This window comes from Passer domesticus, chromosome 3, assembly GCF_036417665.1.
Source record: "Passer domesticus isolate bPasDom1 chromosome 3, bPasDom1.hap1, whole genome shotgun sequence".
Taxonomy (NCBI): Eukaryota; Metazoa; Chordata; class Aves; order Passeriformes; family Passeridae; genus Passer; species Passer domesticus.
This window is the reverse complement of record NC_087476.1, coordinates 111799830-111813011: the sequence shown is the minus strand read 5'-3', so window position 1 is coordinate 111813011 and position 13182 is coordinate 111799830. Positions and strand designations below refer to the sequence as shown.

The window sequence follows — 13182 nt, the reverse complement described above, 5'->3', positions numbered from 1 at the left end:
CATTGACACCTCTGCAGAAAGCTGCTTGCTTCACACAATACTTCTGCAGACAAGTGTAAACCCTAAACAAGATCAGATTTCATTTTGTGCAGCTTTTAACCACAGCCTGCTGCTGCCAGCTGGCCTCAGAAGAATTATTTTCCATCACCTGCAGTTGGTCACACTTGCCCAGCCTAAGATTGCTGCTTATCACTGTTGTTTTAACAGTATTACATCTGGCACCACAGCCCAGCTGGAATCAAAACATTCATTTAATAGTACAGCTGCAAATCTGGCAGCTGAGTGACAGGTGCCTGGCTTTGGCTGTGCATGCACTCCCTGCTTTTCCTGGAATTGCACTGCAGACATCATCCTCTGAACTCAAGCCCTCTGCATCCTTGGGCTGTGCACTCACTGCTCACTCCTTCCTTCCTGAAATAGCTGCAGCACTGGGGATTACAGATGGCTCTATTTCACATTCTCCTTGCACCTCTCCCTTTCTCACGCCTCACGGCTTTCTTTAACTTAAACCTCTTTCTTGTGTGTGTGTGTGAAGATTTTTGGGGGTTTTTTTGGTTTTTTTTTTAATTGTGTGGTTTTGGGGTATTTTTTGCCACCAAATTACAATTTTGTTGTCTTTTCTAATCACTTGAGTGGTCCAAATGGGGTGGTAATATTTGGATGTGCCTCTCTGGAGAGAAAGGACTCAGCAAACTCTCCTGTGGCTGGGTTCCTATATTGGTAGGGAGTCACCTTGAAAATTACAGGTAAAAAAGAAAGTTTAAAATTCTTGCTATTTATTTTTGTGTAAGTACATGATAGGTCTCTTCTGGCTTAATTTTTGGGGGGGATCATAAGGCTTATGCAGCATTTCTATCAGATGTCTGGTGCTACTCTTATTGTTCTTAGCAACGTTTTTTATCTTAATTTTCTTTTTTATTCCCTATGTGATCATTAATACATATCTTCCTTCTGGTTTTCAGCTCTTTATCTTTATTGCATCTATCACTAGATCTGAGTAGAGACTTTGCTTTCCCTGCATTTCTGTTTGTGCCAGATTCTCTTTGTTAGAAATTCAGCATGGCCAATGATCTCAGTCGCTCTATGCTAATCACCTTCCCTGCCTTCCTGGGCATCTCCCTGGCCTGCCTTCCCCACATTTCACACACCACACGTTGGCTCATAAAACAAGAGGGTTTCATGCTGGCAAATCTAAGTGGCTCTTTATTTAGCAGCTTTTTTCAGGGGTGCTGCAAATGCAAATAGGTGGATGTCATGGTTCTTCCCTCGGCCTTTCTCCTTTTTTGCACTTCAGGTCTGAACAGGGAGGATATCTCTAGGGCACAGACAGTCGTTTAAGCTCAGATTTCCATGAGTGTTTAGTACTTTTGCAAGCAGCATGCTTACTCTTTCTAGAAAAGGCAGCTCGCAGTGCATCCAACAGCCTATGCCAGACAGGCAGTCATCTGGAGCTGAGTGTGTATCATTTTCCTGTTCTGGAAAAAATTCCCCCTTTTTTCCACCCACTGGAAAAACTCCACTTTTCTAACAGGAAAAGGGTTTTAAAATCTGTTTGGTTCATTGGGTTTCCTTAAGTAAATGGTGAATTTAGTTATGTTGCATGCACATTTTTTAAATTGTAGTTGTACAGTTTATGTATATCTTAAAATGAGAAGCTTAAAAGAGATCAAGAAAAGTAACAGAGTTGTTGACCTTCTGACTGTTCTTATACATATTCTGTGTTCAGTGAAGTTATGTTTACCTATTTTCATCTTTGTTTTCCTGGAGAATTCTCCTATCTTATTCAACCTTTTATGCTAGGTTGTTTTTCTTTTTTATTTTGACTATTAAAAAAACTTTTGATACTGCTATCATAGAAATGGATGTAATATAGCAATCTATAAAATTATAAACTTTTGTGCCAAAGTAGCACAAACTGTCAGACCTGGCAACAGGTCTGACAAAGACAAGAGAGTGGGTGTAGCCATATGTAGAGAGCTGCCAGGGATTCATCATCTTCAACAATTCAAATCATTATTCCTCACTGTGGATAATCAAGGGTGGGGGGAATTAAGCATGCAGTTTTATTTAACAGAAATGTTTTGAAGATGTATGGAATTCTTTCTGAATAATTCATGTTCTTTAAGATCAGAAGCACTGAAACAAAAAAAAAAAAGGTGGGCAATTCTGCTGGGATGTGCCAGTTTAGAAACAAAGCAGCACTCTTGCCACATGTAAATGCAGCTGAAACAGAATGGCTGTAACATCAGGGAAAAAGTTCTTTCCTAAAAAGTCTGTAGCAATATAGATGATCTCTTCTTCAGAAAGTAAATTATTCATTTTGTCCTTGATCAATTGCAGTTAACTTGTATTTGTGGCTCACAACTGTTTCTGCATAACGTAGAAGTGGCTCACAGGGGAAAAGAAAAGTCATGCTTGGGGGAAAGAGCATCAAGAAAAGCCTGCCACAATGAAGCCTTCTCCATCTTGTGCCCCTACCAGGCATCTCTGATTAATCAACCCTTTCAATGACTTTGGCACTAACAAGTTATTTAAATTTTCCTTGCCTCTCCCAGTACATTGCTCTACTTATTTTTTTCTACAATATTAGATACAGAACGGAAATTGAAAAAGGAAAAGAAACACTGGAATGTGCTTTTCTTTAGGACAGCTGGAAAGCAGCAGGTGCAGTGTGGGCTGTTAGGGTGAAGCCCATGAGGGACAGGTGACAGCTCTGCAACTTCACATGAACTTTCATGTTCTCCTGCTCTCCCTTCTCTGAGCCTGCACCAGCAGAGCAATATTGGTATATTTTTTTTTTTTTAATATCTCTACATCAAGTCCCTGGCTTTGCAGTGCAAACTGAAGTCAATGGGTGGTTGCTGGTGCCAAAAAATCATTGCTTCTTGTTTGAGGAACTGGGACTCTGTGGCGCAGGAAAATTATCCCCCATTTGGTCACTGCAGGCTGCTGGGCAGCAGGGCACTGCTGGGGAGCTCCTGTCAGAGGACAGCCTTGGAGCTCTCTTCCATTTGTGGCATTCCAGCAACACCTGTCCTTCCCATTACAGGGAATGCATGAAGCAAAGTGTTCTCCAGGACTGATATTGCTGCCTGGTTTTCCCAGCGCTTTGAGGAACTTCTGTAGATCCATTTTATCTAGCATTTTAAACCTCTTGGGAAACTGGATGCAAACTGTTTGTGTTCAGTATTCAAAAGCTGAAATACCTCCATAAATTTTCTTGTGTACAAGCAGAATCCTTCTTTCCCCGTGTATGCTGGCTATGAGCATATCTCCTCCTCAGAGATGAGAAGATGACTCTCAGGAGAGGACACCTTTGGCTACACAGACATGGGCTTAGGTAGAAGCACAATGTGCCCAGTTACACCCTAATGTCAGGGCATTTTCACTGCCTTGGGTACAAAATGATACTTGTCTGGAGAAGCCAGACAGAACAGAATGCACCAATCTATTAAAACACTCCTTTTCCACCTCTTTGCTACTTTTTCCAAGCAGAGACAAATAAAACTGTAGTTTGGTGGTAAGGTTCAGCCAAATCAAAGTGTCTGAACACCGAGCTGTTTTTGGAACTGCCGCAGTGTGCCCTGCACCACTTCTTTTCCATTTTACATGCATGCACAGAAGGTCAAGCAGTGAATTAGCAGACACCTTTGATGGTGCCAAAGACAACAACCTGCTTCAATACATTATCAAATAATAGACTATAAATTATGTAAGCACTGAAATGCCAAGCAGAAAACAGCATTTTCAGTGCTAAATAGAATCACCAAAATGACTAGAAACTCCTAACCCCGATGATGCAATTTTTTTGAGGATTCTGAACATTAACTCTTTGTCACCACCATTCCTTTTCTTTCTGCCTCTCTGTCAGATTTGATTGTTTTTGATCACAGTCCCTTGGTATGCGATTCTGTGACACTGTGTTTCAATTCATGTTCAGACCAACTGCATAAGCTGACAGAATTCTAAGGCAGCTCGGGAGGAGCACCACATAAGAATAAAAATGTTGAGTATGCAAAGCTAGGGAGCAAAATCCCTGAAAATGGAGCTGACAACATGGAGCTCTGATCCTTTGCGTGCTGCTTAGCTCCCTACTTTCCATAAGCAGAAGATGGAGAGGTGAAAAATCCAGAGGCTGTGCATGCTTCAGTGTGGTACCTCCTGAGATAGATCCTGCAGCCTCTGGGAGATGGGAATTGCAGCCGGCCAGGGCTTTCAGCATTCATGGTAGTGAGAAATCAGAAAAAAAAAAAAGAGAATGTAAAAGACAGGTTTTATTAAAAATTCAGTTATAGTTTGGGGTTTTTATGGGTTCTTGGTGTTTGGTTTGGTGGTTTGTTGTTTTTAGATCTTTTTTTAAATGGGATTGATAGAAAAGTACTGAGCACCTTGGTTTCAGGGAACACAAAAACCTTGTTACTAAGAGCTTGAGGTATTCAAGTAAAGGGAGTCTTCTAGAAGTTGAAGCATCCTTGGGAAGGGAAGAATTTTATCTGCAAACTTGTTTTCAGAGTTTCCCAGAGGCTGTGGGCAGATAGTGTTCTGCTAATGCAGTTTGTTACACAAGGGCAAGGAGTGCCACATGTGCAAATGACCATCATCATTTATTGACAAAATGTCTCATAGGCTCAAAGAACTAATTAAAAATTAGGTTATAACCATACCCAAAACCTAAGGTAAATATTAATGTACAAAAATCCATAGTCTAGCATGCTGCTTGGTCCCTGTTTCAGCACAGCAAATGTGATTGTTGGGTGCATAGCAGGACTCAGGCAAGTGCTGAGGTCTGGAGGGAAATGCAATGGTTCACAAACTCTTTCTATAAAGGCTGCTATCAATATGTTATTTTGGAAATCCACAAAAATTCATGGAATCATTATCAAAGGATAAAGAACATTAAGTTAAAATACATCAGAAGTTCCAAATCAAGGCATTTGCCACTGAGCCTTTTACTTGCTAAGGCTTTTTCTTTCAGAGAGCTCTGCAATTCCTAAAAACAACTCTTTCTTTTTCATGATCACATATAGCTTTTAGGACCAAAAAAAGAAAAAGCATCTTTCTTTGTGTTTTATCTCAATATTTCACTGAACAGTGAATGTTTTTTTAAAGCCTCCAAAGCAAAGACAATTTGCAAAATAATTTCTCTACCACTTTGAAAAAAGAAACCATCGAAAGATCATGCCATGTCCTGTGCTTCTCTGAGAGAAGCTAGGGTAGGGAACACATGTAATTAGGTGTTTCACAGCTGAATTTTGCTCTGATTTCTGTATTTGTGATAATTTGCTAGTAATGCTGCTTAAGGCAGGGCTGCAGTTGTTCTACCTCCTAGTTCAGGTGCTCTTTGTTCCTTCTTCTGCAAGCAAACTTGAAGTCAATGATTAAAGAAACAACTTTTCTCCTTTATTTACTCCATGCAAAAAAAAACAGGGGGTCTGGTGATTATAGGTGCCCAGAATTAGATTCATTTAAGAGAAGCAAAAAAGGAATACTTTGCTACATCTCTTCAGAACAGGGCAAGCTGTCCCTCGCCAGTGGGAGTCCCTAATCCAGGAATATTCTCCAAGTTTAAGCATGAGTTGCGATTTTGGTATGTATAAAACATTTCTAATTCATAAAATTAGACATCTACTTGGCAGGCAATGATTTCAACTCTTAGTAAAGTACCACTGTCCTCACATGAATCTGGAGGCAGTAGAGCTCTGTGACTCAAGAGCTCATTACTAGAAAGTGTCTCCCATTCCCAGAATTGTCAGTTCCAGAATATTTCACTGTTATAACTTCTATACAAAACAGAGAGAATGTTGAAGAGAAAATTTTGGAGATTAACATAAATTAAGTATTTCTATTATCATAGTAGAAGGTCTTGAGCTACTTCAGCTGCTGTAGAAAGCTAGTTTTCTTTAAGCCAGGACTGGCTGTTGTGGAGTCTTAATGCTGGTGACAATATTCAAACCAAGGATTTGTTATTCTGTCTCCAGAAGCGCTCTTAAATAGACATCTAAAGCAGGCAAGCTTATGTAATACCTTCCCCTCATATTCTCAGCCCTCAACATCTTACCTTTCTGGTGATTTCCTAAGTCTCTTGTGGCTTGTTCATTTATAACCCTAAATCATCTCTTTTTCAGGTAATCATACAATTTTTCTTTGAATCAGTGCCCACTCTTGCACTTACAATAACAAGGAATTTTCCAGATCTGCTGTCTGCTGTGTTCAAAACCAGCTCTCCTGGCTTCATGTGATAACCCACAGCTCTTGGAATGGGAGAGATGGCAAAAAAGTTGATTCCAATACTTCGCTTCCATGCCAACCCTTATTTTGAGGACTTGTACCAAATTCTTTCAGATCTGCTCATTTTTTCAGCCGCTTTATTTTGAACCTAGCTTTTTTTTTTTAAAACCCAGTCAGAACTCTTCCTTTTCTCCTTTAGTTATTTGACTTTGGTGAAGAATTTTGTCAAAAACCTTTTGGAAATACAAATATAAAATAATACAATCTCCCTTTTCTGCAAGGATCTGCAAGGCAGGATTTCCTTTAGCAGTTTCTCACAGCTCTGGCAGATTTCCACACTCTGTAGATGCATCCTTTATTACAGTTTCTGCTAACTTGCCCAGTGTTGTCACGATTACAGGCCTGTGATTCCTGAGATTTCCCTGGAACCTTATCTTAAGGATTGATATTGCACCCATTCTTTAGATTGGAGGATATTTTAAGTGGTTGGTCTGCTTGCAAATTGCCATTAATAACTGCTTGATCTGAGTTCTCTTACAGCCCCTGGGTGACTGCCATTGGTTTTTGCAAAGGTTACTGGTCATGTGGAGCTGAAGTTAACCAGTGTAATTGTATTATCTGCCCTCACTGGCACTCTGATTCCTCTCAGCACAGAGCAGCCACTGCCAGCAGCTTCCTAAGGGACATCCTCACCACTACCTGGATGTGGTTCAGCATGGTCATGTGCCCCTCTTCCTGTTCTGATGATGTTTCTGGAGCTAATCCTCCTCTACAATCCTCTCCCCATCCTCTTCCTGGGAAGATGCACTTAAAAATAAATGGAAGAAAAGTTGGATACTGGACCTTTCTCTACTTCCAGCCTGCTCCTGCTCCATGATGTGTCACAGTCAGTTCCCTTTGTAGGTGGCATCTGGCTTCAGCATTAGGGTTGAGCTGAGAAATCAAGTACAGCTGGGACTGTGGGATCTATTGTTTCAAGTTTTTTGCAGAATGGGGCAGATTCAGAGTTTAATATCTGAGAAATGTTTGATTTTTTTCTGTAATGAATCTGGAGCTCTAATCTCATCACAGGATCAGAAAACTAAGTAGGATCAAATAGTATTTACTCTTCTGCTGCTGTCAGAAATGTGCCACATGACATTGACAGATCAGTTGAAGACAAAGGAGGAAAGAGATGAAATAGGAGCTATTTACAGATGCTTAACTTGGTGCTGTCACCTTCATAGATGGCAGAAATGTCACCTTCTCCTACACACATCAGAGAATGCTCCCTCCAACAGCTGTGGTCTGTCAGTGACGAAAACCAGAGTTTGTGGTAGGATGTGAAAGTGTGAATATTGGCCATGATCAGCCTTGGGAACTTTTTCCTCCTGCTGTTTCTGGCAAGCTTTCTGCCCAGAAGCTGGATGACTTTCTGGTGTTCTGTCAATGATGTAGCTTTAGATTTGGACAAATATCCTATCTGAAGGGCATATTTGGTCTTGGTTTCTGTTTCTCCAAAAGCTTTATAGATCTTTGTAGTGGCTTGACTTGTGTACCTTGAATGTTACACATTCATTTCTTCTTTTGCATGAGTGTGCATACTGTTAATGCCAGGATGGCAAGCTTGCATAACAACATGCAGAGGCTAAATATTTTAAATTTTTTTTCCTCCAAAGAGAGTCTTTGTAAGTCATTTTATTCCTCATTCAAAATTCAATCCTCTTCCCACAGTTCAGTGTCACTGCTAGCATTTGGTAAAATCACTCCTATAATGAATTTGAATTGAGATGTATGAGGGTGACCAGTGGCTTAATGACACAACTGTAACTACTCCTTGAATCAGCTCCTGGGTAATAAGCGAGGTAAGAATAGCTCCTCATCTTGTGTGCTGCACTACCTGAGGTTCCTGCAGGCAATCATTATTACCTGCTACTTCATACTCTGTTTGGTCAGATAATGTCTTGCAATTAGGCCTTAAGAGCAAGCGATGGAAAGCTCTCCATAAAAGCTGATTATATTTGGGCCCAGCAGCACATCCCTACCACCATTCGCAGAGATTTATGACCTTTTTGATGTCTCTCTGCTGCTGCTCTGATACAGAGGCAAGCTGTTTATCCAGGCTGCTGCAGTCCAAACCTTCAGCAGTGGTGCTCTGGCATAGCTGCACTGAAGTCAAGGACAGTATGGCCTGGCTCCTTCTCACATCCCTTCATATTCTGTAATGTGAGCTCTATCCTGCTGGAACTTTTTCATGTTTTTTATTGCCACACTCATTTTCAGTGGGTATAAATACCATGTCCACATTTATGCAATGGATCCACCACTGGAATAAGCTTTGCTTGGTGGTTTTTCCATGATGATGCTGAAATGTTTTTGGGGGCTGTGGAAGATAGGACAAACATAGAAAACCCTGAAAGTCTGGTGAATGTCAGAAGAGTTTGGAAATTAATCTACCCTAACATTGACGCTTATGGTGCCATGCATGGAAGGGATGGAAAGTTAAAGTGGCCCCAACAGTAGCCCCACATCCTGAGGGCACACAACTTCCTTTGCTCCTGCACAGCAGCAAGCAAGCACAACTGGCTCCCAAGGACAGGCAGCACTGCAAGCCCAGGCTTAGCAGATAATTCAGCTGGGAATCTGCAAGGGAATTTTCAGCCCTCCTGCATTCTACACAGGGCATGTATACGAGGCCAAGTGCCTTCTTTCCCCTTCCCAGAGCTGCTGTGATTTGGGAGGATGTGCAACAATATTCTCTTGCTTTGTATTTGGACAAACAGCATTCAGTCCCCAAGGCTGACAATGCAGCCTCCACATGTTGCTCTGCAAGCAAAGGCCACATCACTTTACCCACAGGCCAGGCCAGGCAGGAGTTTTATCAGGAGAAACACTGGTTAGCACTGAGCATGAGCTAATGAGCCCTAATGAGATTTCTGTTCAGCCTGGAGCACATGCAGAACAGGCTTGTAAAATATAATCATATCACTTTCTAAGAGGCAGTACAAAAACCTCACCTCCGAGAGTTTTTGGGCCTCCAAGCACTTTGAAGTTCATCTGGGCAAGCAAAAATTAGTCAAGGTCTGGTCTTCATTTGACAGTGTTTAACAGATTGTCTTTCACCTTTGTGGTCCATCTTAAAAACACCAAAGTAAGGTGGCCATGAAAGGTAAAACAGTCTTGCAGTTTGGTTTCAGGTTGTTATGCCTAAATTGTGCCCAAAAGTATTTGTTTTTTTCATCTCATACAACAGGATGTGTCAATTGTTTATAAATTATATCATGTTAAACCATGTCATGTGAGGGAAAACTGTAGTAGAGATAGGAAAAAAGAAATATATTGAGGTAAGAAAAGTGAAATATGTGGTAGAGTATGTCCTTTTTTTTCTGCTTTTAGCTTACAGTACTCAAGAGATTTAAATGCCGTTTCAATATCTAAAACTTTTTTTCTCTAACCCATCAGTGAACAACATCCCAGCATCGTCACAAGGGTGGCAGCAGCCACAGGAGCCCTTCTGAGTGAAAGACATGCAATCTGTCAGGGTGGGCAGGCTAAAACAAATCTGTTAGCACTTGCTTTTCCTACACAGGTCAGAGTCTTCGGAACACTGGCCAGATTTCAATTTGGGTAGCTGTACATCTGTTAGGACTTCAACTGTGGCTTCAACTGTAAAGTTTGTTTGAATCCTTTGAAGAGCAAGTAAATCCTGTGGAAATGTCAGGTGGAATGGGGTTTCAGAGACAAGGGAAATTAGAGATCTTGTCTGGGATGTGAGGAATAACCACAGTGCTTCTCTGTCCTTCCTCAGCTTCCCATGGTGCATGCCAGTGAATCCCTACAGGCAGCAGGGTTGCTTCTGCATTTCCAGGTCACAGCTGGATGTGCACAGAAGTAGAGTGCAGATGCCAAAAGAGACTGCAGGTGGGCCAGGGGGAGGTCAAAAGCCCCATGTGTATGTTTGCAGCTCAGGAACCCAAAGTCCAGCTTCCCAGCTTGGGCACATCCCTTTGGGGTTATACTTGTTGTGCACAAATTTGCACCTCTCGGGGGTCTCTGGCTGCACCCCAGGGGATCTACCCACCACCAGGCAGTAGATGTGCCATTAGTTTCCCTGACATCATCTGTAAAATGATGTTGGAGGTCTTTCTTTGCTACAGAAGTGGGGACAAAAATGGGCACTGGAGCTGCAGAGCACTTTGATAGCATGGTAATGAGGGCTATAAAGCACCTCAGAGATATGGACACGCTTCTTTTTCATCATCTGCAGAATCTCATTAGCCTACCTGCCACTCTATTCTGTGCCTTTAGAGCAAAGTCAGGACCTTATTCTTCTCCTCTTGCAGCGAGCTGGGCCTGACCTGCTCCCTCTGCATCGAGAGCAATTGCAGCAGATCAAGGATCAGAGGCTCCTCTTTGTCACCTTCCATGCAATAACCTGCTTCCTGACAGAAAAAATGTCAAAGGACAACTATTCCAAGGATGAATATATCACTGGGCAGTCTTACAGCACTAATTTGAGCTTTCTGAAGAAACTTGGAGCTGTTCTTTTTCATTTTTTCCAGGGCTACAGCTGTGTAAAGACTTAGACATGCCCATCTTTCCTTCAATGCTCATTTTAAGTGCATGTGTCATTTTTCATTATTTTATATGCTAATGGGAAAATCCTGAATTTTTTAACCATGTTTGGCAGAACCTTCTTCCATAAGTAATCCTGTTAACTCCAGTGGATCTTTTTGAGGAAAACAGAACTGTTCAGCAGCAGCTGAGGAATCCCAGCAGGAAGCTCAGGGAAGAGTGGAAGAGGAAAATGGCTGCCAGAGATGAGAACAATATTTAGGTTTTAAAGTCATTCCACATCAGCCACTGAATGAAGCAAAATATTTTTTTTTCTTTGCTGTAAAAACTCCAGCAAAAGTAGGAAAAACCTTGGATGACCTTCAAGGATGCTTTAAAGCAAATGTGCAATATTCCTTCTCACTGTATAGTGCTAAAAGAAGACTCAGTGACTCTTTGGCTCCTAATTGTCACCTCAGGCAGCTTATTTAGCCTACCTGTCATGAAGGTAAAAGTATACAAAACATTGTTCCTGCAAAGTAATTGGGCCACTTTTTTAACCTCTTTCTATCAATATTAATAATCTACTCTAATTGCACAATGCTTCTTTTTTTCCTTTCTCCTTCCTCTTCAATCTGCTATAGGGATTAGTTAGTCATCTGCATCTTCTTTAGAGGCCTTAACAAATGTTAATTTTTCACTCTTGCCTCTCTGGTGGTTTTTTGGTTTTTTTTTGGTGTTTTTTGGGGGTTTTTTTTTTTGGTTTTTTGTTTGTTTTTTAATGAAGTGTCAGAATGGAATTAATTTCCTGGAAGGATATTTAGTGTCTTTCATGTATCAATCACAGCTGAGTTCTTCCTTTTCTCATACAGAGATGATTTCTCTTAGGCTGTATGAGGTCAAAAAAATAGAAGATAGGTATATTGTAAAGATATTTACATTTTAGACCTTTTTAATGTATTTTAATGCTGGAAATGCTCACCCAAGCTGAGTGAATTTAAGGAAATTTGGTTTTCAAATGGCCAAACAACTGGTTGTTAGCACTGTCTATGGGCCAGTTTTAAGTATGAGAGGAATTAAACAAATTTTCTCTTTATAGAGAAAGTACTCTGTACTTCAATCTTTGAAACTTCTCATGTAAGCTCTGCCAGGCAGCTCTCCTTCTTTAATATGAGATGATAATTATGGCATGTGGCGGAGGCATCATTAAAGTTTCTTTAATTCATTTTATGTCATAATAAATTGTACTTGAAAGAATTAATAGCCTCTTGAATTCTAATGAGTAAGAACTTCAAGTTTGTCACTAAACTGTCCTGAATGGCAGGTTTGTGAACTTTGAAATGCTGGACAGAAAGCATTGCCAGCCTATTTTGCTCATGCTGATGGACATTTCTCCTTTCTTTAGGAATTAAAGTCTAATAGCTGACTAGTATATTGTAAACATGCTCAAAAGCAAGTGGCAATATAGATTTAAGGAAAAGCATGAAGAGTCAGTTCCTATTTTAAACATCCTAGGGAGATTTTTTTTTTTTCCTCCTTGAGCCATAAGTAGAATCACAAAAGAATTCAGGTGAAAGAGGGACCTGGGGAGGTCCCACATGTTGCTCAATGTCAGGTCAAACTGGGCTGCTCAGGGACTTATTCAGTCTGGTCTTTTAAGCTTCTGTGGAAGGAGAGAATATGACCTCTCTAGCAGCCTGTGCCTCTGCATCACTGTCCTCAAGGTGAAAAATTTTCTCCTTGTAGCCACTCTGAATGCCACTTTTTTCAACCCAAGTCTGTTACTTTTTGCTCTCCCACCCTTCATCTCTGCAATGAGCCTGGGTCCACTTGTTGATCACCATCCTGCAGGCACTGGGGACTGTTTTTATGTGTCCACAAGCCATCCCTTCATAGGCACTGGGGGCTACTTTTAGGTGCCTACAGGCCATTCCTTCCCTAGGCTGAACAAACCATGTTCTCACAGCTTCAGGTCCCAAAGGAAGCGCTCCTGCCCTGACCATCTCAGTTCCTCCCTGCCCTCCCTCTGTTAAATGATGTCTGCCTTCTGCTGGGCATCCCAGAATGGATGCAGCGCTGTCCACGTGGTCCAAAAGTCCTGAGTAAAGGGGAATAATCACATCTCTCAATTTACCAGCAGATCTGCTCCCTGAACAGGCAATGACCATCACTGCAAGGAGTTTGTCCTCCACAGGTTTGGGGCTTTGTGTTTGTCTGTCCCTGTTGGATTCTGTGGGTTTCCCCTGGTGCTGACGTGAGCAGTGCATGGTTATTGATGCCCGTGGGCAGGCTCCTTGACTCCACAGCCAGGCAAGGTTTCTCTTGCCTCACATCTCTGACCTTCAGGTACCTTTTGCTGGCTGGAGAAGGCGTCAGAGGAGAATATATGATGCAAAGTGTGATTCTAGGCAGGCTTTGGTG

At 41.4% G+C, this 13182-nt stretch overlaps 1 long non-coding RNA gene across 1 annotated transcript in view; it reads left to right on the top strand.

Annotated features, from left to right (window-relative positions):
* Positions 1 to 10876, top strand: part of LOC135298242 (uncharacterized) — a 28506-nt gene extending 17630 nt beyond the window's left edge. The window contains exons 2-3 of the long non-coding RNA XR_010360259.1: positions 10016 to 10128; positions 10551 to 10876. This is a non-coding gene — a long non-coding RNA (uncharacterized LOC135298242). The remainder of the gene's footprint in view (positions 1 to 10015; positions 10129 to 10550) is intronic.
* Positions 10877 to 13182: the final 2306 nt, after the last annotated feature.